At 39.3% G+C, this 26,422-nt stretch overlaps 1 protein-coding gene across 2 annotated transcripts in view; it reads left to right on the forward strand.

Moving 5' to 3' along the window:
• The window catches only part of PLCB1 (phospholipase C beta 1), a 660,162-nt gene that overhangs the window by 361,435 nt on the left and 272,305 nt on the right, over nt 1-26,422 (forward strand). The window lies entirely within an intron of this gene.

The raw sequence follows: 26,422 nt of genomic DNA on the forward strand, positions 1-26,422 counted from the left end.
GTTAGGGGTGATCAGGCCAGGAGGGGAGGGCAGTTGGGGGTGGTCAGGCTGGTGGGGGGGGTGCAGTTGGGGGCAAGCAGGCCAGCAGGCAGAGTGGTTAGGGGAGATCAAGCAGGCAGGCAGGTGAGCAGTTAGGAGCCAGTAGTCCCGGATTGCGAGGGGGTTTTCCGACTGCCGGTTTAGGCCCAATCCCACAGGGATCCCAGATTGGAGAGGATGCAGGCCAGGCTGAGGGACACCACCCTAACCCCCGTGCACAAATTTCGTGCACCAGGCCACTAGTTATTAATATAATTAATGTTTTCAGCTTTTCTATTTAAACACTGGGTTTTTTTATATCAAAAGTGTGAGGTAGGGTTCCATTATTTTTTCAGATCCCAATTATAATGACAGCTTTTATTGATAATTATATTTCTCACTAGAGGCATGGTGCACGAAATTCGTGCACGGGGGTGTGTGTCCCTCAGCCCAGCCTGCACCCTCTCCAATCTGGGACATCCCTCTCATAATCCAGGACTGCTGGCTCCCAACTGCTCACCTGCCTGCCTTCCTGATTGCCCCTAACTGCTTCTGCCTGCCAGCCTGATCACCCCCTAACCACTTCCCTGCCAGCCTCATCACCCCTAACTGCTCTCCCCTGCTGGTCTGGTCCCCCCCCCCCAACTGTCCTCCCCTGAGGCCTGGCCCCCCAACTGCCCTCCCTTGCAGGCCTGGTCCCCCCAACTTCCCTTCTCTGCCAGCCTGGTCACCCCCAACTGCCCTCCCTTGCAGGCCTGGTCCCCCCCAACTGCTCTCCCCTGCAAGCCTGGATCCCCCCAACTGCCCTTCCCTGCAGGCCTGGTCACCCCCAACTTCCCTCCCCTGCAGGCCTGGTCACCCCCAACTGCTCTCCCCTGCAGGCCTGGGTCCCCCCAACTGCCCTCCCCTGCAGGCCTGGTCACCCCCAACTTCTCTCCCCTGCAGGCCTGGTCACCCCCAACTGCCCTTCCCTGCAGGCCTGGTCACCCCCAACTTCCCTCCTCTGCCAGCCTGGTCACTCCAAACTGCCCTTCCCTGCTGGCCATCTTGTGGCGGCCATCTGGTGTCCACATGGGGGCAGCCATCTTTGACCACATGGGGGCAGCCATCTTGTGTGTTGGAGTGATGGTCAATTTGCATATCACTCTTTTATTAGATAGGATTACATATTTATGTCACCATTTTTATATGGCAGATTATTGTATGTTTTGTTTACTTGTGGGTTTCTATCCTATTTCATTGATTTGTCTATTCACATAGGATGGGACTTTTTGCTTAGATGACAATCAGCAATGGAAATTAAACTGGGCCCTGATGTAAAGAAGAGCCCAAGTCAGAAAAGCAAAGCAAAGACTTTTGAAAAATAGCTGGGTCATGGTCTTTTGCTAAAGAAGAGTGTGCAAATAATGAATGAAAATAGAAGTTTCAATAGAGGGACGTGCACATGGTCAGCAGTTATTTAAACCCATGTAAAAAAGGACTCTGTAACTCTTTGCTCATATTATGGAGATAAACATCACACTAAATCATACTTGCAGTATTTACTCATGTCTCCAGAGAAACAGGTGAATAAAATTGACACATGTTTTATGGTGTTTTGACTCTACTTTAAAGCAACTAGATTAAATAAATTTACTTTTTGAACAAAAATGGCACAACATAATGATTGCAATTAGAATGTGATGTCAAAGTTAATATGTAAATATATTCCTCATACCTAAAATACTCCCTACTAGTAAATTAAGGCAATGTTCTGTTTGTACTTATAAGCCACTTTGTATGTGGTGCTCATACAAATTAATGCTCATGCACAAAATTTCAGCAATATTTCTTCCACCTCTAGATCTCCCCACCTTATGCATTTAAAAATTAATCCTGACCACCCTGGGAGGTTGTGAGTAGAAGGGAAAGACAATAGACAAAAGAGTTCATGAAGATTTTAAATAGCTCACCAAAACTCTTTCAGATTAAAAAATACAGATCTTGAAAATGTTTTGATAATATTATATCAAAAACAAAATTGTTACCACTCATCAATATTTTAGAGCCCACGAATTTGTTCATGCAGAAGTTATTTTGTTTTACAGCTTTTAGTTCTATTTCACTTGGCTATAATTTAAAAACTAGGAATGAGCCCTAGCCGGTTTGGCTCAGTGACTAGAGCGTCGGCCTGTGGACTGAAAGGTCCCAGGTTCGATTCCGGTCAAGGGCATGTACCTTGGTTGCATGCACATCCCCAGTAGGGGGCGTGCAGGAGGCAGCTGATCGATGTGTCTCATGGATGTTTCTAACTCTCCATCCCTCTCCCTTCCTCTCTGTAAAAAATCAATAAAATATATTTAAAAAAATTAAAAAATAAAAACTAGGAATGAAAAATAATATATACAACAATATAAAAGTAATAGTGAGTTTTATGGTGAAACCTGATCCACAAAGTTCTGCTTAGCCTGCTACCAAAGCCCAGATAATAAGTAAACTTGGATATAAAGAGGGCTATTACCTTCTTTGTGATATTAGCATTTTGTTTCCTACTTTAGTCTAGAAAGTGCCTTATTTGCTGATCTAGAATGTTATATGAACTAATTCTTTGTTGCCTGCATTTTGAGAATGTTTCTATTTAAATAACACAAAAGGAGCATTTAAATTGGAAACCTATTGAGTTTTTCTGAGCTATTGGTAATATCAGATCCTTCAGCAACAAAGCTGTTTTATCAATTACTAAGTACACAGGCACTGCATAATCGTGCCCATTGAAAGCCAGGTCATGTACACATTTTGTTTGCTGGGCAGCTGGTAGGGAAGCAATCCCTCCAGGCCTGTGGCTCCTGCCACCTGCATTTCACACCAACCTCCCCAACTAGGGAGTTGCTAGAGAGGTTCTTATGTTCCTTTCTTTGTTTTTCATTTTCCTGCCGTAAGTGCTCCATTTATGTCAGCTTTTATCAGGGACATGTTTGGGAAGTAAATATGGTAGATTTTTGTTAACTGATTCTGAAGATTCACATTAAACAGAAATAGAGTAAAGCCATAAAGCCATTTGTGGAATTTGAGAGTGTAATAGTAGATGAGAATAGATTAACTTTAAAAGACAATCCATGTTATACTTCCATTTTTATTAAATTTGGTAAAAACTTCAGAGGAAGAAGGGGAAAAAATGGGACAGTGTGAGGGAGGAAAGAAAGAGGAAGAAAGAGACTTGAGAAAGGAAGGATGAAAGGAAGGGAGAGAGGGAAGGAGGGAGGGAGGGAGGGAGGAAGGGAGGAAGGAAGGAAGGAAGGAAGGAAGGAAGGAAGGAAGGAAGGAAGGAAGGAAGGAAGGGATGAAAGGAGGAAATGCTCTTTTTATCTCTTTGAGAAATGCCATATGTGAATGTGAACTGTTGTGGAATATTCCTTGTGTGATAGACTTTAAGCTTTCTGGTACCTGGACTCTGTCAATTCCTCCAGCAGGTACACCTTGCCCTTCAAGTGGCTTGGAACTCTGATTATATCTGGAGCAGGCATGGATTGTAGAAGGCAGTGCCCTCGGAAGGGCTCATGAACTCCTTAAAAGCAAAGCTTGTGGGGCTTGCCCTCTGACAGGGATCTGCCCTCCTCCTTTAACAGTGTGGAACTGGAATGAAACTGCACGAGTCAGTGTTTCCAACCATCTGGGAAAGAGGGCCACGGTTGAGAGCTGCCCTCCAGAGAGGAGATGTTCGCAGTAGGCATCCGAGAGCAAAATGCCATTTTTTTCTGTTCTATTCCTGACACCAAGCAACTGAGATCTTTGGTTATCTTTGGGTGGGGAGGGATTGTGGGGCTTTTTAGTGATGGCAAGGGGAAAAGGGGCCGCAGTTAATAATGCATCCTGACGGTGTGGACAGAGGCTGGGAAGCTTGGTCTGTCTTTTCCATCCATGAAACAATCAGAGCAGGAAGCCTAGGTTTTCCCATCCTAGAAGTCAGTTATGTCGAAACAGTTTTGCCATTTGCTTTCTGAATTCAAATACAGACTTTTCCCTGTGAAGGGCTAAACCAAGCAGATGGTAAGAAAAACAACACACCAGAATAGTATCTTCAAGTCCTTTCTCTAGGTTGATGGAAATAGACATTCTTTTCCAAAACATAATTAAAAACATTTTTTTAAAAAAAGGAAAGAGTTAATCTAGAATTTTTTTGCTGACCATTCCATGGAAGGGTAGATTCTCAGAGAACAATGGAAATTTATTAGCAAAATACATGGCTTTAATTATGATATCCTAAGTATATTATATAGTTTAGATATATAGTACTATTTTTATTATTAAGTATAATATTTAATTATAATTTTTAAATACCTCTACATCTATGGTATAATGTGTTTCCCTATATTTCAGGTAACTATAAGTCTTTAGGAGAAGAAATTTTGGCAGTATACATCAAAAGGCATGTCAATGCCATTCTCTTTAACATAATAATTCTATTTGTAAGAGTTAACTTGGGGGAAAGTTAAACATTAAATAAAATCATGTTCATGAAATATGTCTCAGTTATAATGGTGAAAAAGAAAATAATATAAGTAGCCACAGTAAGGTATTTATTCAGGCAATGGCTCTCAAGGGGAGGGCTAATTTTGCCCCTTAGGAGTGAGTCATTTGGAAAAGCACAGGACAATTCCCACAATAAAGAATTATCTAAACTCAAATGTCAATAGCTCCAAGGTTTGAAAAATCTGCATTAGGGCAATTAGAGTGCCCTACCTCAAAAGAAAAATATGCAACTGTTAAAGCTCCTATTATAAAGGCTGGACTTTAACATGGAAAATCACTTTAATATAATATGAGAAAATAACAGTATGTAAGTGTATATATGCATTACAGTCAACAGTGGTTTACCATGAAGCTGGTGAAACTAGGTTACAGGGCCTCGCACTTACACAGGCCTCCAAGAGCTCTTAGAGCTGGCAGCAATGTGTTTCATATGGTGGTAGACTTTTGTAAAAAGAAATATTTTAGGTAATGTTATTTCAATTTCACAAGTTTCAGGCACCACTAAAACTAGATCCATCTTTGGCTATAGTTTTAATGAAATAAAACATAATTTATATGACTAAGGCCGGGGGCGGAGGGGCTGATAGGAAATTAACAAATGGCTAACTACAGTAATGTAAGGAGGGGAAATGTTTTTCTCACCTCCAGTTTCCAAATGTTTTGCAAAGCTGTTATGTTAGCTTATAATGAAATAAATTCTTTTCAAGAAAAAGGAAGTTTATAGATTTACAATAAGCAATGTGGAGGAAAACCACCAGTTTATGCCCCTTAGTGTGTGTGTGTGTGTGTGTGTGTGTGTGTGTGTGTGTGTGTGTATGTGTATGTGTGTGCATGTGTGTTTGAAATCTCCATCTTATGCTGCCCCGTCTGGTCTGTAGTCACCCTGGTCTCCCAGTTCTCTGTGGCTCATACTAGTTAGTATTCAACTGTTTCACTAGGATGGCGTGTTCCAGTTGTCTGTTGCTATACAGCAAACCACCCCACAGCCTAATAGGCTAACTGGGCTTTGTGGGTGTTTTTCATTTGGGGCGTCTCACATTGTTGCCGTAAAATGGTAGTTAGAACTGAAGTTATCTGAAGGCTCACATGGGCTAGGCATCCCAGATGATCCTCATGCACATGCCTGGTATCTCAGTGCTCCCACTGTGGCCTCTTTCCACAGCAGACTAACCTGGGCCTCCCTATATGGTAACTTAGCACTCCAAGAAGCAAGAAACAGAAAGTACCAGTTCTCTTATAAACTAGACCCAGAACTGGAGAGCATCACTTTTACCATATGCTATGTGCAACACAGCCACCCACCAGCCCAGATTGTAAAGGGTGGAAAATAGTTGCTTTCTCTCCATGAGGGGTGTCATGCACATACAGAGAAGGAACGGCTTGATGGCAGCCATCTTTGAACACATACACAGCAAGGGACATTTGATTTCTGGAATTATCACATGATAGGGAAGGGCTACAATATAGAGCACACATCTTTTCTACAAATAAGGATGGGATGAAAATTCATACCATATGTTTATATCCATATGTCCATGAACTGCGAGTTCCTAAAGTTCAAATCCTCTCTTCCTTAAGTCCAGGGACATTTCTTAAGAAAAGCCCTCAGGATTGGAAATAACCTCAACAGATTTCAGACTTCCTTTCTTACTTCCCAATAAATTTAGATGGTCTGCATTCTAATATGTCACTGATTTCAGCAATCCTAAGCATGCCCATTTCTCCTTTCTCAAAGTAAGGCCCTTACCACTAGTAAATGACTTCCGCAGCTGGTCACAGTGGACCCTTCTACTCATGGCAGTTGTGTTGACTCTTCTCTTAAACTTGTGTGTACTTTCATCACTTATGAGAAAATCTTTGGAAGTTAATGGATCTATGAGAAAGAAAAATAGGAGAGTCTTGCATAGAAATTCACAGCCCTCCTTTCCCCAAGTGTTTAGTAAAGCAACAGTGCGAGGAATTTTGACTGATGGGTAGTACAGAGTCACTTGGGCCTGCAGCATGAATAATTATTGTGGAATTAAATTGCTTTCTCAAAAAAACACTATGAAGACATATCCATACCTGTGACATGCAGAACATCTGGATAAAGAGTGAATATATCTAACAATCAATTATAGAAAGTAAAAGCTCTTAAGTAGCATTTTGCCAAGTAGATGTTTCAAAAAAGGACCTTCCTATAATCCTCCAGTATACTTTTCTATTATGGGAATTGATCCCAATAGAGCAGTGATATCTAGATGTAATTTCCAAATATTTACAAGTAATAGCATTTAATGTATTTTTTAAATAGACAGTAATTATATTTTGGTTGGAACTTTTAAAAAAAGAAAAGATACTAATAACTTTCTGCTGTAGAAAGGTGTCTCGAGCTATGAAGACTACCTTTGCATGACTGGAGTGCTCGGTAGAGTAATTAAGGAAGTGGAACACTAAAGGCCACCTGAATTAGTATTAAATTAATCAGAATCATTAACTAGGGTCTCTCTTTGCTGGGTGACAAAATGCTTGTACTGTTTTTAGATGTACCAATAAATGACCAAAGCTGTTATTTGCATTGGAGGATTGATATTCCATGGAGTCAGTCAGTCTTCCTTATGTTTAATGAGGAAATTGTCAAGATAATTAAAATACATGTACATATGAAATAAAGAGACATTTGTAAGCATCAACATAGAAGGACAAACTCAATCCCCTTATTAGAAGCATGCTGAAGCATACTGCAAATTAACCAGTATTTAGCATTATTTTACTTTCTTTGTCTCTCATTTCTGCCATGTTACATGGTGCATCTGACATTTATTCAAAGATGGCAACCAATCCTATTTCCTTTTTTTACATTTTTTATTTTTAAATGTTTAAATTACAGTTTATATTTAATATTTTTATTAGTTTCAGTTGTACAGCATAGTGAACAATCCTGTTTCTTGATATCAAAGTGCAATGCCTTAATTCTGTGACTAGAAAAATAAACTAAAACTAACTTACATTTTCTGTTCCCATTTTATTTTTACAACCAATTTCTTAACCACTTCTACCTAAAAAAATGTCATCAAATATTTTCACAATACTCTTAATTCTTATTTTTAGTTTATCACAGTTGTAAAAGAGATGCCACTTTCTTCATTTATTTATATGGAAAATGGAACTATTTGTAAGGCAACTAGGACCTGATTTCATGAAGACTCTAAAGTAATGTTCTGGGGGAAATAATTTAAAACTGTCTCTGATTTGGGATGCATTTTCAAACCAATTTGTCTGATACCTTTTCCCAGCCAGTAACATACCCATTTATATTCATTTATTCAAGGACTAAATCAGTCACCAAGTCCACACATTTTTAGTGACTGCTCTAGGTGCAGTGCTGATGCTGGGACTATAGAATTAAAGATGGTTAAAAAGTTACAGTCTCTCCCTTAAAGGACAGCACCTGTCTTGCTTGATGTATATCTCCAGTGCCCAGATCATGTTTGAAACATAATATACTCAGTTGTTCCTCCCTTCCTCCCTCTCTCCTTCCCTCCTTTCCTCCCTTTTTTCCTTCCTTCCTTCTTCCCTCTCTTTCTTTCCTCTGTCTGTTTGTTCTTTTTTAATTTTCTGTTGTTTAAATGAGTGATATTTTAAAAATACAAATGCTGTTGAAAAAAACAAAAGTCAGAACCCAAAATGATTAGCACATTAGGATTTGACCAAAATTCTTCCATATCTTAGCAACTCTCCCCTCATGAGGGTAGAGGTTATGTGAATCTTATTTCCCCACTGAACCTCCAGCATTAGCCCAGTGACTTGACAATAGAAGTAATCAGTTAATAATTGATATCAAAATAAGTGATTCAGTATATATTCCACATATAACAACATAGTCAGTGAAGTTCATAAGAATGGTATCAGTTTGTCAAGAAAATGGTAAATGATGCTGTTTAAACTCAAGAAAACAGGTTTGCAGCCCTTTTCTTCTTTCCTTTATCGGCAAAATTCATTTATACAGAAGTCCCATTTAGCTTTGGTGACTGATGCATGAGCTGTAACTTGAAATTCTCTTGCTTTGTCATAACTATCACATCTAGAAAGCAGGATGGGACTTCCCATTTCTCTAGCTTTCTTGACCTGGTGAAACTTCTGTCAAAACATGGTCTCTCGCTGGTAACGCACTGTGCAGTCTGCAGAGAACAACTGGTGGAGGAAACGTAACCCAGTTGTAAATCACAACATGGGAAAAGTCTTGCATAATTTAGAGGAAAAAAATAGCTTGTCAGCCAGCAATCAGAAACACATTATATCAGAAAGACTGCCCCTTGTACCTGTCAAGCTGAACGGGTCATTTACACAGAACTTCTTTCCAATTCATTTGGAGCCTACAGACAACTCCCTCCCTTCCCTTTCAAATTACCCCACTAGTCTTAGTTTTCCTTTGAAATGTTTCCAAACCACTGGAGCACAACTCATCATAGACCCTCATTGATGAAATGTAGGATGGAGGTTGTGTCAGATATAACTAATGACTCAAATTATTCCCACCTTCTCCCTGTTGTTGACAGACAGCTAATAAAGGCAACATTGTCATGCCTGCAATTGATCTGTTGAAGCTAGGGGTTGTTTTTTACTTATAAAAATAGAACCTATTTCCAGGGCTGTTCTAAACCAATGATTTAGAGCCCCGATTTCCTATATTTATTTTTAAAATAATTCTCCCACTGCTCGTGTAATGAGGCTTATTATTATTATTATTATTATTATTATTATTATTACAACCACCTGGTTCTGCACAGTGCACGTGTGTCATACATACAGACACATGGAAAGAAAAGGTATACAGATCTCTCTTTACTGTTGAGAAGAAAAAGACACCCTAATTGTTTTCCACTGTCTCTTCTATTTTAAGTAGTAAGTATCTTACCTTGCTTAAGTGTTTCTGTATTAAACATAGATTGTATGAGAGGCTATATATGTATAAATGAGGAATTGAGGCTTTAGAGCCAACCTCGTCTGGGTTGGTATTTGGGCTCCAACATTTGGTTGTGCTGTAAACCACTATCCCCCTTCAAACACTGAAGGATGTTTTGATGCCATTCCAAGATGTTTAGATTTTCTACCAGAGGCAGCAGAGAGCCTTTGAAGGTCATGGAGCAGAGGAGTAACATGGTAGGAAAAAAGCTTCAAAATAACTTGCAAAGGGGAGGGATCAATGGCAAGGGTGGCTAAGCTCCATTCCTTCTGGACTCACAGAAGTGCTCTATGTCAGGCACTGTTGATTCCTCTAGTCTTATAAACAGTGCTGTAAATGACTGTGACGATTGAATGACTGACCGGCAAACCCAGGTAAAGAAAGAAATATGATGAAATGGAGACATGTCGACTGACCCCTGAAAGTTCAGGACAGAGTGTACAATATTATTTTCAATAATATATATTTATATTTTGAGTACTAGTTGAATAAAATTCAAAATTTGCTCCATGCCTTATGTAATGGTTTATTTTATTTTATTAGTATTTTCTTAATTATAGCCTCCATTCTGACTTTATTAACAGTTTTGCTTTTACAACACTTGGTAGGGTAAGCGTTCCCCAGCTAGACAGAATATCTTTTCCCATAAAACATTCAAGTAAAGAATACACGGTTATTTGCATAAGCTGGTTTAAACATTCCAACTTTCATAATCCTATCAACCCTTTCATTGGGAGAACATACTTTATGTTCTTTCCATCTAATTGTACCCCATGTCAGGGTCTCACCATGAATTTCAGTGCCACAGTTAATGGCGTTCCCATGTGAAGGAGTCCAGAAACTTATCTTCTCCACCTCCTGACCATTTTATCCACTTTGGTGCAAGGCTCAGTGAGGAGTCCAATCAAGGGACCCTGGTCCTTTTGTTAATCTTCATCTTGGTTCACCTCCCTAACCATTGCTTGAAGCAATTGCAGGTTGATTTCTTGTTATGATGTTTGAATCCTGGCTTTCAAAATGTATCCGAATCAGGGTAAATAAAGCAGACTTGTTTGGGGCTCTTTAATCCTGGAGAGTCAGTAGGGGATCCTTTTGGCCTACACTGCCCTGGGTTATACTGTATTAAACCTTTGTTCAATCTCCATCAATGTCCATTTTATTCATACCTAACCATCGATAGTGTGGGTGTTCAGGTGCAGGGCCAGGGCTGCTGTGGTTGGGGTCCCAACATTGGCTCCTTCTCTGGGGGGCTTGGTGGCATAGATTCTGGGCATCTCCATCAGCTGAGATTAGCATAGGCCAGGCGTCCTCAAACTATGGCCCGCGGGCCACATGCGGCCCGCCTAGGACATTTATCTGGCCCTCCGGGTGCCGTTGCCTGTCCTGCTTAGCAGCCCCGGGCCCGCAGTGCGCATAGGAATTTGTTCATAGTTTTTTGTGTTTTTTTTTTTTATTAAACTATAGTCCGGCCCTCCAACGGTCTGAGGGACAGTGAACTGGCCCCCTGTTTAAAAAGTTTGAGGACCCCTAGCATAGGCAAAGACTCAGGGAGTCCTTAGTGGCAAAAGCTTTGGATATCCCTGAGAGTCACGAAAGATGCTTGAGTCCTTGGCGGTGAAAGCTGCTGAGGTCTTCTGTTCTCCTTTTCCTCCAAAGGGGGAGGTCACAGCCTAGGGGATCCCTTTTGGCAGCAAGCTGTGCAGGACTGGGGGATGGGCTGACACAGGTAAAACACTGCCTGTACTTTCCTATGAATCCCCCTTTGATTTTTGTGCTCCACTGAGTTACTGTAGTTCCAGCCTTGTCCTCCAGAGCTCTCTCAGAGCAGTTTTCATCAATAAGCAGCTGTTAATCATTGTTTTTCTGAAGTTGCAAGTGATGGACCTCCTAGTCCACCAATCATGCTGATGTCATGCTCCTAAATGTGTGCTGATTCTTTTATGTGTGTAAGAAATAAAGATGGCCCTTGGGGGACAGGGATTTTTACATGGTAATGACTTTAGCTTTCATGGTACTCAGTTCAATTGGGATAGGCTAGGGCAGGAAAACCAGCTGGCTCTGCTTTCTCCAAAGGCACCCATGACTGTCCTCGATACTGAAATTTGGCTAAGGAGGCTCAGAGGACAGAAACTTGAGGCAATGATGAAAGGTAGAGGAATTTCTTCTTATAGAAAAAGATAACCTCTGTGTGGTTCCAATTTTAGTATATCTGTTGCCGGAACGAGTACTCACGTGATGGTTTAATAATTAAGTATTGAATCAACTCTGACCTCCAAGCAATGTCTCAGATCTGGAAGGCAGGAAGAGTTTTGAGTTATAACTTTCTTTTCAAACTTCCCTTTCTACATTTGCATGAACTTTGGAAATAGCAGCACAATTAAGATCCGGTAAAGAGGAATGAGGTGGGTTCAGCTAGCTGCAGGACACAGATGTGACTTCATTACCCAGCTGTGAGTATTTTTCCTCCTGCAGAGGGAGGATTTGGGATAGACTGAAAGCACTTTCTGTAGTAGGAGCACTGGGCCTAGGAGGTTCTACCTACACAGGAACTCATTTATTTAACCCATATATAAATGCCTCAGATGGACATGCTTCCTCTTCTCTCTTTAATGCTATCTGTGCTCTCTCTGAATGACCAAGTAGACAGTCCCTAAAGTGAATGGTTCCCAGGCTTCTGTGTTTCCATGACCTGTTCTTTCATAGACATTGACTTGGCCATGTGACAATCTACTCATGCTCTAGGTATCCCAGAGTCTTTGCCTAAGCAGAAAGGGCAAAACTTCTTGAACCCCAGCCAGTGAAACACACAAGTAGTGGTAAGATTAGCAATGGGCTGGGGAAACCGGCAGCCACTTCTGGTCATTTTAAGCAATGTGTGTGTTCCTCCCACATTCTCCACATTAGCAAGGTTTCTGTTGTTAAAAGTCTCACTGGATATTATGTGGATTTGCTTAAAATTCCTCATGGCCATCAATATGTCAGGGTCCTCTCTTCCCCTCTGTAAGCCTCAGCAGACAACTGTTCTGAAATTACATTGCTGGAAGCTCTTGACTGGAAATTGTTGAGAGCAGGCAGAAAGAACAGCACTTAAGAAAAAGAAAATAGAAGAGCTTCTGTGACATTTGCAAAATTGCCTTTCTTTCCGAGTTGGTTGGGAGAACTATTTTTCAGATGCTAGGGAATTATTGTTTCTCACACACTTCTTAGAATAATTTACACTGAGCCAGGAAGGACTTAGAGGTGATGTTCAGTGCCCTTTGTCCGGATCAGGAAATTGAGGCCCAAAGATAACTGACCTGCCCACAGTTGCGGCTGCAAAGTCAGTCAGTGAAAACAGGAACTCAGCAAGCTATGCTTCATTTGCTATGTTTAAAATTCATCCATTCATGTATTCATTTGGCCATCAACTGCCTATTGAACAGCTACTATGTGGGAGGCACTATCAGGACACTGAGAACACAGTGGTAAACAAAACAGACCAGTCTCTGCCCTTATACTGGGGATAAATGTCCACGCTTCTTGTTAGTCAAATTGTGTCAGCATTATAGGAGCTTGTTAGAAATGCCAAGTCTCAGGCCCCACTTCACATCTATGGAATCAGAATATCCTTTTAAAGAATGTCCTCTGGGGTCTCTTATGCATATTCAAATTGAGAAGGTGTAGAGAAAATAATGTGAAGGAGGGACATGGGAAATGTTCCAGGAGAGTAGGGAGTGAGGTAAAAGGGTCATGTGAAGGCAGAGTGCCCAGGTCTGTGTGGGCCATTTGGAGGACGTGGTCTTTTGTTCTGAGTGGGCAGGGAATCCTAGAGAGGGCTTGGAGCAAAGTCTGGAGTGATCTGACTTAAATACAAATTATATGGAGCACAGCTTTCAATGTTAGGCACACAGAGAGGTCAGTCGTGGCTCTCAATGGGGGATGGGCTACTATGGGGTACAAGGAACTTCTGAGGGTGCTGGAAATATTCTAATTAAAAAAAAATCTTTATTGTTGAAAATATTACAGATGTCCACCCTATTGTCTGTGCCCAGGGATTATGCTTTGGTTGCTCTCTTCCCACTCACACCCCTGCCCCACCTTCGCTCTGAGATTAGACCTTCTGGTCCATGCTTCTATGGCTCTGGATCAATTTTGTTCATCAGTTTATTTTTTCATTATATTCCACATATGAGTGAGATCATGTGACTGTAATAAGAATACAACAATGTATATCCATTTGTCCAAACCCATCTAATGGTGCCCTCAGAATGAGTACATTCTATTATATGCAAATTATCTCAAAAAGTAGAAAGGCACATCATAACCAAGATAGAACTTAAATTATATGAAAGAAAAAAAAGCAGGTGAGAGTAAAGCTATTGCAAAGTATAACAGCTGAAACCAAACTTCTATCCAAACTAGGGGAGAAAGAGGAGGTGCAGCATAAACAAGACCGTATACTATAAAAGAGCATTCCAGGACCCTAGAAAGCTTGGGAGTTGGCTGAACAAAATAGTGGAGAATCCAAAGTGATACTAAAAGGAAGAAACACACAGTCAGCATCTAGGAGACAGATTCAATTCTGCTTCCACTTCTATTACTTCCTAGCTTTGTGACCTTGGGCAAGTCACTTATTCTTCTTGGGAAGGCATTTTTTCTCCTCTTTCAAGTAGTGATCAGGGTACTTGTTTCTGCTTTTCTATTTAAGGGTCATGTGCAATGTAAGAGCTGGGAAGTTGCTTTGGAAATTAGAAGGTACTGTATACGTGGAAGTGGTTGCTAAAATTTTCTTCAAGTTGTATTCCTATCAGTGTGACAAGAAGCTGGAAAGAACTCGAATCACCAGGCATTATGGACACTGACCCCCATTAGAACATGATCAGTGTTTGCAGATGTTCCATGCAAAATACTCTTTAGTGCATGAAGTGTTCCCCAAACAGGTATAGCACATGCCCTTCAAATGTATCCATTACGTAGAGTCTTCTTCTGAATAAAAGGTAAAATGGTGAGCCCGGCTAGCATTGCTTAGTGGTTGAACATCAATCCATGAACCAGGTGGTCAGTGGTCACTGTTCAGTTCCTGGTCAGGGCATATGCCTGAGTTGTGGGCTCTATCTCCAGTACAGGATGTGCAGGAAGCAACCGATCAATTATTTTCTCTCATCATTGATGTTTCTTTCTCTCTCTCCCTCTCCCTTCCTCTCTCTCTGAAATCAGTAAAACAAAATACATTTAAAAAGACTAAGTAGTTGAAAGGCAAAAACATGTTTCATAAAGAGAAGGCATGGCTAACAAAGTTAAAAGTCACTAAATAGATTTGATACAAACTTTTACATTCATGTACCCATTAACATTCTCTTGAGCATCTGGCACTGAGCAAGACGTGGAAGGTTATACAACATGAATAAAACACAGTCTCCATTGTCAAGGAGATGACAATCTGGAAAGATGAATAATATATATCTAAAAAATTATTTGAATGCAAAACCATATTGTGGAAAATATTGTAAAAAATGTTTAGCGCAATGGAGTTAGAAAAGGGGATAAACACTTGCCCTTTGGAAGTGAGAGAGGTGGTATTTGAAGTGACATTAAGGAATGAGTATGAATATGTTGAGAACAAGAAAGGCATCCCAGGTGGAAGAAGAGATTGAGCCAAGTCATGGAATCGGGAAAATACAAAGTATTTCTGGAATGATATACTGGTCAGTTTGGCTGGGAGGGAGTTTATATTGGGGGCATTAATGTGGGAGATCAGGCTGAAGAAGGTGAATTGAGGATAAGCCCGTGGAAGGATTTATGTGCCAGGCTTTCTTGGATGGAAATGAAAAACCACTGGTAGTTTCTGAGCAGGACTGTGGTATGACTCAAAGTGTGTCAGTGGAAGGTGAATCTGGCAGCTCTGTTGTGTATGCACTCATACTTGGAGAAGAGAGCTAGGAAGGCCAGCTAGAAAGCATATGCAATGGTCAAGGGGAGAATAAAATAAGGATTTGAACTAGTATAGTATGTGTAGGGATAGGCGGTAAATATAAATACAAGTTATATTTGTATATTTGTTCTGGCTGTTTCTTATTTAAGCTGTATGTTTGTAGGAAATGACTACTATCATACACCTTCGTGACAATACACTGGTATTAAAAATTGGCTGGACTATGAAACCTGTTGGATTGGGGTGGCGGGAAAGAGAAGGTATCCAAACAGAAGCACATTTCCATCCAAAATGAAAAACCTTGGAAGAGTGCATTGAGTAAACAACAATAGTGGACTTACTTTTAAGACATACTGATTTAGTATTGCTAGTGGAACAGCTAATATTACTGGGTATTTCTTCTATACTGTACAAGTTCATGTGTACTTTCCTATTTAATTTTCAAAGTGATTTTGTGAGAAGAGTGAGATCACACCAGTTATTACAGATAGAGAGGTTGAAGCTCAAGAAGTAAAGTAACCTGCCTAAGTTGGCAAAATCTTCATTCAAGAAGAAATCTAAATATTGTATTATTTGTATGTCACCATTGCAAAACAAATTTAGCAGATAGCTGTAAATGGAATCCACAAGGTAGTTTTACCTGAAGTTATTGAAAAATGAATTTCTTCCGTTTCCTGACATGTTGAAGAGCATTAAAAAATCCATTCAACATGTCTGCATAGTCTTATAAACTCTAGAAAGCAGGGATAATCTCCTGGTTCAGTGATCATTTCTACTGGACACCAATGGTTCATTCCAATGAATGTTTCTAGTATTTTGTTAACATGATCCATTCACAAATTACTTTCTAAGCTGTATTTTGGGAATAAATCAGGATTCAGGATTTTTTAAAAAAATATTGTCAAGCCAAAACCGGTTTGGCTCAGTGGATAGAGCGTCGGCCTGCGGACTGAAAGGTCCCGGGTTCGATTCCGGTCAAGGGCATGTACCTTGGTTGCGGGCACATCCTCAGTGGGAGGTGTGCAGGAGGCAGCTGATCGATGTTTCTCTCTCATCGATGTTTCTAGCTCTCTATCCCTCTCCCTTCCTCTCTGTGAAATATCAATAAAAATATAAAAAAAAATATTGTCAAGTAAACCACTGATTCTACATGGAAACCTGTATGATATACTTAAGTTCTGGGAGGAAATTAATGTAATGCCACCTGTGTTTCAAAGCTCAGTCACCTCCTAAATAGACATTGCTACAAAGCTAAGTATATTCAGAACACCGCCGACAAATCTGAAATATGTGGCTGAAACTCACAGTTGATAATATTATAATAAATAACATGACCATTGTTATGGTCTCACTGTTTCTTATTTAAGCTGTATGTTTGTAGGAAATGACTAGTGTCATAAACCCTCGTGACAAAAATAAAATTTCTATTTTTCAAATAAGAGGGTTTTGTATGCCGTAAAAAAAATGAGTTCTTTTGAATTCAGCTGTGTTTTTCTGAATATTATTTTCTGGCAATGGCTTTGCCTTACTTTACTCTGCTGCTTCCAGATAGCATAATTTGCTCTACATATCTGAAGATTTATAATTGCACCTCCTAGGCAGAAATCAAGGATGGGCATTAATTAACAGTTATGGGTGAAATGGCCCACTGATAAAACAAATGCATACCTTTCTACAATAATAACCTCAATTCCTCTCTGCAAAATCTGAAATGGCAGGCTGTCACTTCACAGAACTTTCTCATTTCCCCAAACTTGTAATAAAACCAGCTTATTGTTTCTTCAGGCTACTGAGCATCAAGTAGTTTATTTTCTGTGCTCATTCTGTCTGTTTATGGCTCGCTTTTGTGTTCACTGAAGCCCTACAGCTGACTCCAGGATTATTTTTTAAAATAAACAACTATGATACTTTTGGACGTGGATATTATCAAAGGAAGGATCTAATTGCCCATCTCAGATTTGGATATAGCAGTTATTCCTTATAAAACCTGGAGACACAGGAAATTAGTCTTGCATGGAGACGTGTCACACGCATTATAAAAGCAGCACCTCCTTAGTTTAAATGGTGACACCTTTATTGATCCAGTTTTACAACCTGGGAATTTAGCAGTCATTATTTGTACTTTTCTCTTCCAGCCCTGAATTTTCACCTGACTCTAGATTCTGAAGTGCCATTTCTAGAATCCACCCCAAAATGTCCTCATGCATTCATGTCTCTCTTTTTTCACCTCCCTACTTAGTCCACCTTTATGTTTTCCCTCGTCTCCTAACCCCACATTCACCTGTGCTCCTCTCCAGCCTTGTCTCCATGCTGCACTGAAAGTGTTTTCACATTAACTAGAGCATCAAGTGAGCCCCAGGTTTAACATCCTTCAATAGCTTTCATTGCTCTGAATAGCAAGACCAAAACCCTTGAAGGCCCTGCATGTTCTGGCTCCACTTATTTGTTACCCTTCTCCTGTTCTCTGGGAGGAAGAGATCCCCTCCATCGAGACTGATCCTTCTCTTCCATTTCTTCTCTTGGTTAAGCTTTTCATCTGCCATCAGGTCTCAGTGCAAATGCCAGTTCCTCAGAGAAGACTTCCTACTGCCCCACAACCCTACCACCAGGATCAATTTTTATCTATTTATTTATATCTATCTGTCTATCTATCTGTCTATCTATCTATCTATCTATCTATCATCATCATGTTATATGTACATATTCAATAGAACTGAATCTCTTTACTTCAAAGCGCTTATTTCCTTTTGTTCATTTATATTTACTGGAGTCCAGTTTTCACCACTAGACTGTAAACACCATGAGAACAGTGGCTGTATCTGGTATTGCTTAGCTTTATAAGCTCAACACCTAATTCAATGTCTGGGCTTTTATAGATATTAGTAGAATAAGTTGATGGGTTTTGCCGAGCTCTGAATGTTGATCAAGAAGTAACTATTGTCAAAATATTAGATTCCAAGAAAAGGAGGTATTTTAACATTTCTCAGCAAGTGGTTTTCAGTGGCGCAGGGAGGGAAGGAAGATAAAATTCCTGAAGACCAAAAGATGTTAAAAGGGGAATGAGCAGGCCAATGAAGTGAACCTCTTCCCTTAGCTACTGTTATCTTATGTTGGAAACAGATAAAGTGGAATCGAAGAAGAATGCCTAGGCCTAGGTTGGCAGTGCTTGCTTTTAAATATATTTTTTTTTATTGATATTTTACAGAGAGGAAGGGAGAGGGATAGAGAGCTAGAAACATCGATGAGAGAGAAACATCGACCAGCTGCCTCCTGCACACCCCCTACTGGGGATATGCCCGCAACCAAGGCACGTGCCCTTGACCGGAACCGAACCCGGGACCCTTCAGTCCGCAGGCTGATGCTCCATCCACTGAGCCAAACTGGTTTCGGCGGTAGTGCTTGCTTTTAAGTATTCTCATTTTTGTAGCCAGTTACTAGTGAAGAAGCAGAGGACCTGTTCAGGACCCACTGGAAGGTCCAGATGGCCAAGGAGCTGTACAATGTTTGATTTTGATTACTAAACCAAGCCCTGACTCATACTCTACCCCCTCCCCCAAACCTCCCTTCATTCTCTGGACCACCAGGGTATTTTGAGTATATTCTTAGAATCAAACTTTAAACCAGTGCTTTCCCTATAAGTTTTTTTTCTATGATTTCTTGTGTACCTTACATACAGTTCATCATGAATAATAAATTAAAAGAACAACTCCCTGCAGTTAAGTGGTTGGAGAATCCCAGTTGATGGCTCATTCTCTCTGTCTTTGTCTCTAGCTCTATATCAACTTGTATCTTTATTTCTCTGTGTCAGAATACTGAATTTTTTACCTGGATCAGATAAAAAGAAATACCCATCAGTTTGGCAGTTTAGATATTATAACCGGGAATGATATGTGGAATGGACACAGCACACACATTAACAAGTTGCACAGAATAAGGTCAGTGATAACAGGAATAATTGAATCAAGTGTAATTTCTTAAAATATTAGTGACTGCATTTCACCACAAATCACTCATAAATTTCTTGCAAAATTGTGGGTTTTCAATTTAGTATAACTGAAGAGTAAGGATTTTACCTTCAGGTCGACTGTAACTAATATCGTGGGGGGCGCGGAAAATCTCTTTCTCCTGGAAGCAATCTACCTTTAGATTTCATTCACTGAAAGATCAGAGCAGCACAGACTGGTTTGAAGAGAGTAAATATCCTCAGACATTTTTTCTAATTTATGAGGAACAGTTTTTATGTTTATGGAAGTTTATTCTCCTTCTTGGCTTCAGCCAAAATATATACTCAACTTGCCTTTTTGATGGTTATCATTTCTCCTAAAGGTGTAACAGAGGTGTTTTATTTGGAGAGTGTGATCCTTTAGTTCCTGCGCATACCTGCTATTTTCCAGCCCCTGTACCTGGTCTTTTTGCCTGAGGGCTGGGAAGTGAGCACTCACAGAAACAGCTCTCAGACAAAAACCCATAGGAGTTACTGGGTAGATACCCAGCTTCTCATTCCTGAGGTTCCCATTCCCAAATGATGAAACCCCAGTTGCCCACAGTAGTAACTGCTCAGCAATATAGCTTTCATTGTTTCCCTTCCATTCTCTTCTCTTCCTTTTCTCACTGTCCCATTCCCCTACAAGTATTTTCTGAGATCAACTCCCAAATGAACTACTTATGCTAGAATCCTTGTTGCAGGCTTTATATTTTTCAGTAAAAGAAAATATTTTGGATTTTTGTAAGAGTGTCTACTTCTGAAGTGGAGAGGAGGAGACCCAAGCTGAGAGGGAGAGTCTTGGCATTCATGAAAGGCTATAGTTAAAAGGAGATTTGATCCGTAAGCCAGGTTAGTAGGACTGTTATTTCTAACCAATTATATAAATATTGAAATCCTTTTATGCCAGTTAGTAAATACCTGGAGGGCATGACCACTGCCCTGGTCACCAGTCCCTCCCCATGATTCAGCAACTAGTAGTTAATATTGGCCATAACAGGAAGCTCTCAAGGATCTCATCTGGTATAGGCACCAACTTTCCTGAATGATTAGTGTGCTTGTTACATGGGCAATGCTTTTAGTATTATTTGTGGTTAATTTGGCATCTTCCATACATGGGTTTAAAGTAGAGCTCTTTCTCTGATGACTGCATAGAGAAGACCTTGAAGTTCTGTTCTCCTAATTTAGTTTTTGTCATTTCTCTGCAAAGACATCCTTCAGCTTTTGGAGTGCTGGAGTTTTAGTGAAGTGGATAGATGAAGGAGAAGAAGGAGTAGAGAGATCAATACCTGGTGAATTTCTGGGAAGTTCTGTCAGCATTGCAATTTGAGCTGGCCCTACACACAGAACAGTTCCTATATGGCACTAGCCCCACTGCATTTACATAAACACACACAATTTTATATTGGATATTTACTATTTGGCATATATGTGTGGTGGATTGAATTCCAGGCCCAAAGCCAGGTGCCAGAGCCATTACCCTCCCTACCATCCCCAGGCATCAGACATTTAACATCTGGTCCTGTACTCCCAGCTCCCCACCCAGGTTGTAGGTTTTATAGCTGTTAAAGCAGTTTTATGCTGATTTCATGGTGATTACATGTTAATCACCTCAGGGAGATATTGAGAATTCAGAATAAACTTAGGCTGGTGAACAAGGAGGAGAGGTGTCCAAACAGCAGCTATTCCTGAGCTGCATCCTTCATCGATTTGAGAATCCCTGAAAACAGTCTGATGTACATTCATAACTGTATTCTGAGGTGCAGGGCTGAAGCTTTAGAAGCCACTTTGTCTCAACATGCCCAAGAGTAGGCCACAGATAAATCAGTTATCAGAATCAGGGGGATTTTGTAGCCTGAGTGCCTCTTACAGTTTCTTGTGATACAGTAGTTAAAAAATTCAAAAAGCACACTATTGCAAGTGTGAAAAAGGCAATTTTGGGGTTGCTTTTGGTTTCTGCTATTGCAAGGCAGGATTTAGATATAGTTCTCACTATTTACATTTGCTATTGAAGTTTTAATGAAATTCCAAAAACTTCAGTGAACAATTGTCAGTAAATGATGTCAAGTTGGAATAATCTCCTGAAATAAAGCAACAATTTTGTGTCCAGAAATCTTGTTTTATGATCTACAAAGTTCTCAGTCCTTGAAGGTTCTTTATTTTTTAAAAGCAGATTCTTGTATATGTAAGACTACAACTTTTAGCCTATGTGCCTGTTTCTATGAAAATTACTTTTTAATCTTGTCTGTAACTGCTGATAGTATTTGGGGAATGGAAATATTTAAAAATCAAAAAATAAAGAAAAAGTTAAGCAAATGAGCCCAGACAAACAGAATAGGAGCCTTAATAAAATCGTTTAATAATCCTCCAAAAGCTATTCTATAACTATATACTCATTAAAATGACTAAAATAAAAAAATACTAATAAGACCAAGTGTTTACAAAAATGTAGAATAACTGAACTCTCAGGCAATGGTGACAGAAAATGTAACACTTCTTAGGAAAAATTTTTGGTACTTTCTAATAATGTTCAAAAGACACCCACCTATCCTCTGACCCAAAAATCCTAGGTATTTACCCAGAAAAGGTAAAACATATTAATATAACCACTTATAAAAGAATATTCATAACACCTTTATTTATAATAGTCTAAAAATGGAAACAACTCAAATGTCCATTGACTGGTGAACAACAAATTATGGTATATCATACAATGGAATACTACTCGGGTATAAATAGGAATAAAATACTGATCCATTCCACAAAATGGAAAATCGTGTTTTCTAGGGGAGTTTAAGAGACACAAAAGAGAACATACTCCATAATTCCATGTGGAGAACTTTCTAGAGAGGTGAAATGTTTTATACCTTGATCTAGGTGATTTCATGGTTATTTGCAATAAGTTTGTATAAGTTTGTATAACTTATACCTCAGTAAGGTGCTGTTAACATTAGCAAAAGCTATTGTTTAGCTTCTGAATTCTTGTTAAACAATATTGATATTATTTGTTGTTTTTCCATATTAGCTCAAAAGCTAAATTCAAATTCAGCATACAGCAGGATCTCCTTCATGTGAAATCGCTGAGACATGTATTGTTGCATTAAGTAAACTCTTCCCCTTCGATTCACAAGCCTTAAAAACAGTTTTGTGGCAAAGTCTCTTGTGATTGCTTCTTTCGTTTGGTGGCGTCTCATATTGGCCATTTTCTCATGTGATACTGATATAAATTTCCCCCACATATTTAATATTATTTCAGAGTAGCTGAACAAGTATTTTCTAAACATTTGGACATTTCATACTTTAGAAAGATTGCACTATGTGGAATGTACCACAATTCCCTTTTACTTGTGTCTTTTTCCAGCCCTTTTGCATAATATCAACCAATAGGTAGAAGTCTTTGGGATTTGGGTAAAGCAAAATAATTAAACTGGGGGAGAAGACACAAATGTGACCATAGGATCAGGTTGAGGAAAGCTGAAGGACACCTGAATGATTGGGCCCATTAGCTTTGAAAGAATTTTCTACTCCAGCATTAACCAAGATGTTTAGATTATTTCTAGGTAAATCTTTGATCATGCAAAGATGGGTTTTCCAGCATATCAACAGACATTCATGGTCACTCATTAAATTTCTTTCCATTTAAAAAATCGTGCTATGACTCACTGTCTCTTACATATAATGATTTTTTAAATTCTTTCTGAAAATATATACTTATTTTGATGGAATAGAGAAAATTTTCTTCATTTTATTGTTAATAATTGTCTTAGTTGTCAGTGACTGATTATTTGGGGCAGAAATGGAAATTATAGTCTGTTTCTTTCCAACTCAAGTAATTTTCTGATGCTTTTGATGAAGCCCTGACAATCAAATAGCTCCTGTAACATTTATGATAAGATCATATGCCATATGTGGTGGCCCTATCTTATCATTAAAACAAAATGTTTATACTTGTTTTTCATTTGTCACAATGGAAAGAAACACTTAATGAGAATTGAAAGCTATCAACTTACAGAAAGTGTGAATACATGACCTTTCTAGAGAATACATAAGACCAACCAGGAGGGAGAAAGTGTGCCCTGGAAGGTGCTGCTTCTAAAAGCTCAAGCCAAGGTACCATCCAACTCACATCTTGAGTCTCATCTTTTTACAGCAGTGGTTCTCAACCTTGGCTGCTCATTGCAATTACCAGGGGTACCTTAAAAATTCTAATATGCAAGCCCTACTGGTCAGGCCCCACTCTAGGATTCTGATGTACTTGTGCTGTGGTGCAATGTGGGCATGGGGAATTGAAAAGCTGCCCAGTGACCTAAATGTGTGGCTACCTTTGAAAGCTGCAGCGTTACGGGGAGCAATGCTTTACCTGTAGCCAGGTAAAGCAAGGATGTACCTGGGGACTTTGGGAATGGGAAAAGTACATAAGTCTCAATAAGAACCAAAAGCAGGCTAAGTGTCCCTGGCTCTTCAATCCATTTCTCCCTCTTGTTCCATATTTAGGTAGGAACTGTGCCAAGGCAATCTTGTTTGCTCTGGCCGCATGGTAATAATGTGTGCATGAAGCCAGCCCGCCTAACAGAATGGTGTGTAGTCTTTTTGCCAAACAGTACACTGACTCCTCTGTGGACATGAAATTGATCTTTCAAAAAAATGGGTGGCATTTTTAATAAGCATAACCCCAATTTAAATATAACCACTGAAATTCTAAGCAATTAGGCAGTGTGGCTTCACATGGGGGTAATCTTAGCATTAATAATACCTGAAATGAAATAACTTCTGCAATATTTCTAATATCAGATTCCTACCTTTGGTAACATTTTGGGTGATACACTATTTTTACTAACCAGAATAAATTTTAAACCAGGAAAAGTACATAATTGAGGTCTGACTTTATGAAGTAAACAGTCTTTTGGCTTTATGAGATACATGTTGCTGACTAATCTGTGGGCTGTTAATGGCATTACCTCTAGCACTTGCATGATATTATACCTTCTTAGTGGCTTGGATTGTACAAACCAAAGGGACCTATAAGACTTGTAGCTAAAAAATAAAAAATGAAAGAAAAAGGAGTATACATATTATGTTAAATAACAGAGTAGGAACAGAGTAGGAAGGTAACCAACTTATAAATAATGCTTAATTGGAAGAGTCCTTGTGTCAATTGGTAAATAAAACTTGCATTTATTCATACAACAAATTAAAAAGCTTGCTTACAAATTAGAAAGCAATTCTAATTTTCTTAAAATGGTATGGGGGAGTAGTAAGTAGCATAGCTTTATGAAGAAAAACAAATCAAGTTAAAAGGTCTCATTTGAAAAATAATTTAGTTCCTATCTATAAGGGTTGATGCTTGAGCTAGGGTAGGGGAAATAAAGACCCATCATTTCCCTCTTCCCACCTTTCAATTTCCTGTTGGTTAATTTCATTGTCCAAACTCAAAGGGAAGCCAGAGGTTGAATGAAGGTTGACTGAGGTCTGTCCCCTAAGGCACATAACAGGGTGGGGAAAATTGGAAACTGGGTCAGAATGGGCAAATGGAAAATATACAGTATATTTGCTCAGCCAATATCCTTTCCCTTCTTTTCCTTCAGCGGCATACCCCATTTTTTACTCACGGTGGCAATGTAATCAACTAAAAGAGTGGGTTTAGCCATGTGACTAATCTCTGACCAATGTGATATAAGCAAAGTTGTATGGTGAAACTTTAAGGAATGTAAAACACAAACTTGAGAATGTAAAACACAAACCTAGTGTCATCTTCCCTTCCTTTCTCCTTACTGATGCCTGCAATGCATAGGTAAAGGTTGGTGCTCCAGCTGCCATTTCGGACCATGAAGCAGCCTTGCAGTTGAAAGTTGTTGCTAAGCTTGATAGAGCAGAAACTGACAAGGGGCTTGGGTCCCCAGTGATGGAAGCCACCACACCAGCCCTCAATCCCTATTCTTGGCTTGTTCTATAAGAAAGAATACATAAACCTTATGTATCTAAAAAATAAAATAATAAAACTCAACAGTTCAAAAGTTTCATCTTTTTATTTGCTTCCAGTTGTATAATTAAAATATGATGTAGGTGTTTTTAAATTATTATTTCTTTTTTATGTATTTTTGTTACTGAAAGTATTACAGATTTTCTCCTTTTCCCTGCATTGACTCCCTCTATCCTGCTCCTAGCCCTCCCCATTAAATTATTATTTCCTAATTTTTAAAAATTAGTTTTAGGACACCAACCTGTTTGTAATTTTACATAGTATAGTTGACTGCCTTACAATAGGCCACTGTCTGCTATGAGCTATATTCGTTTGAGATGAAGCTTGTGCCTTATCAATCGATGGAGACATCATTAAATATAAAAATTGTCTGCTTAATGTATCAACTGAGTGAATGAACCAAGCACCCCAGCTTATCTCGGTGTTTCAGCATGTGAACTAAATGCATACTTCATCAAATCGTTGCTTGTTTTCAATAAACATGACAGTAGGTACTCTAGCACCTCCCAGATCAAACAGGGTTGGGTAATGATGCATGATTCCTCTTGGAAATTTAAAAGACAACAATTCTTAGAAATCTCATGAATATGAATGAGATGATGATCATTATTTAAATATCATCAAATAAACATTATATTTCCATTGTACACCTGTTAAGCAGTTGTATTTTCCATGGAATATATTTTAGCTCTGTTTTGCTTGGTTGGTAATTACTACACTGGATTTAATAAATAAACATTACTGAATTTTCTTGGAATGTTCCTGATGATGTAACATAAATTTAGTGCACAATTGGCTATGATGCATCACTACCTACCATAGTACTTCAGGGCGATGAAGCCTGCTGTAGATTTTCTAGGCCTAGGCCTCACTTACAATGGAATATAAATTGCTTCTTAGTTTTAAAAACCACACACTCAGGAAATATAGCATCTATATAGAAGACTCCTTTGATCCTACCAACATAAGAATATGTTGATATTATAATTTTACTGGCATCATTTGTACTTAGTTAAGGGGGGCTGTGCTCACATTGGTATGCAATAGACAATTAATGTATAATTTCTAGGTGGAGAA

The sequence above is a fragment of the Plecotus auritus genome, assembly GCF_963455305.1.
Source record: "Plecotus auritus genome assembly, chromosome: 8".
NCBI lineage: Eukaryota > Metazoa > Chordata > Mammalia > Chiroptera > Vespertilionidae > Plecotus > Plecotus auritus.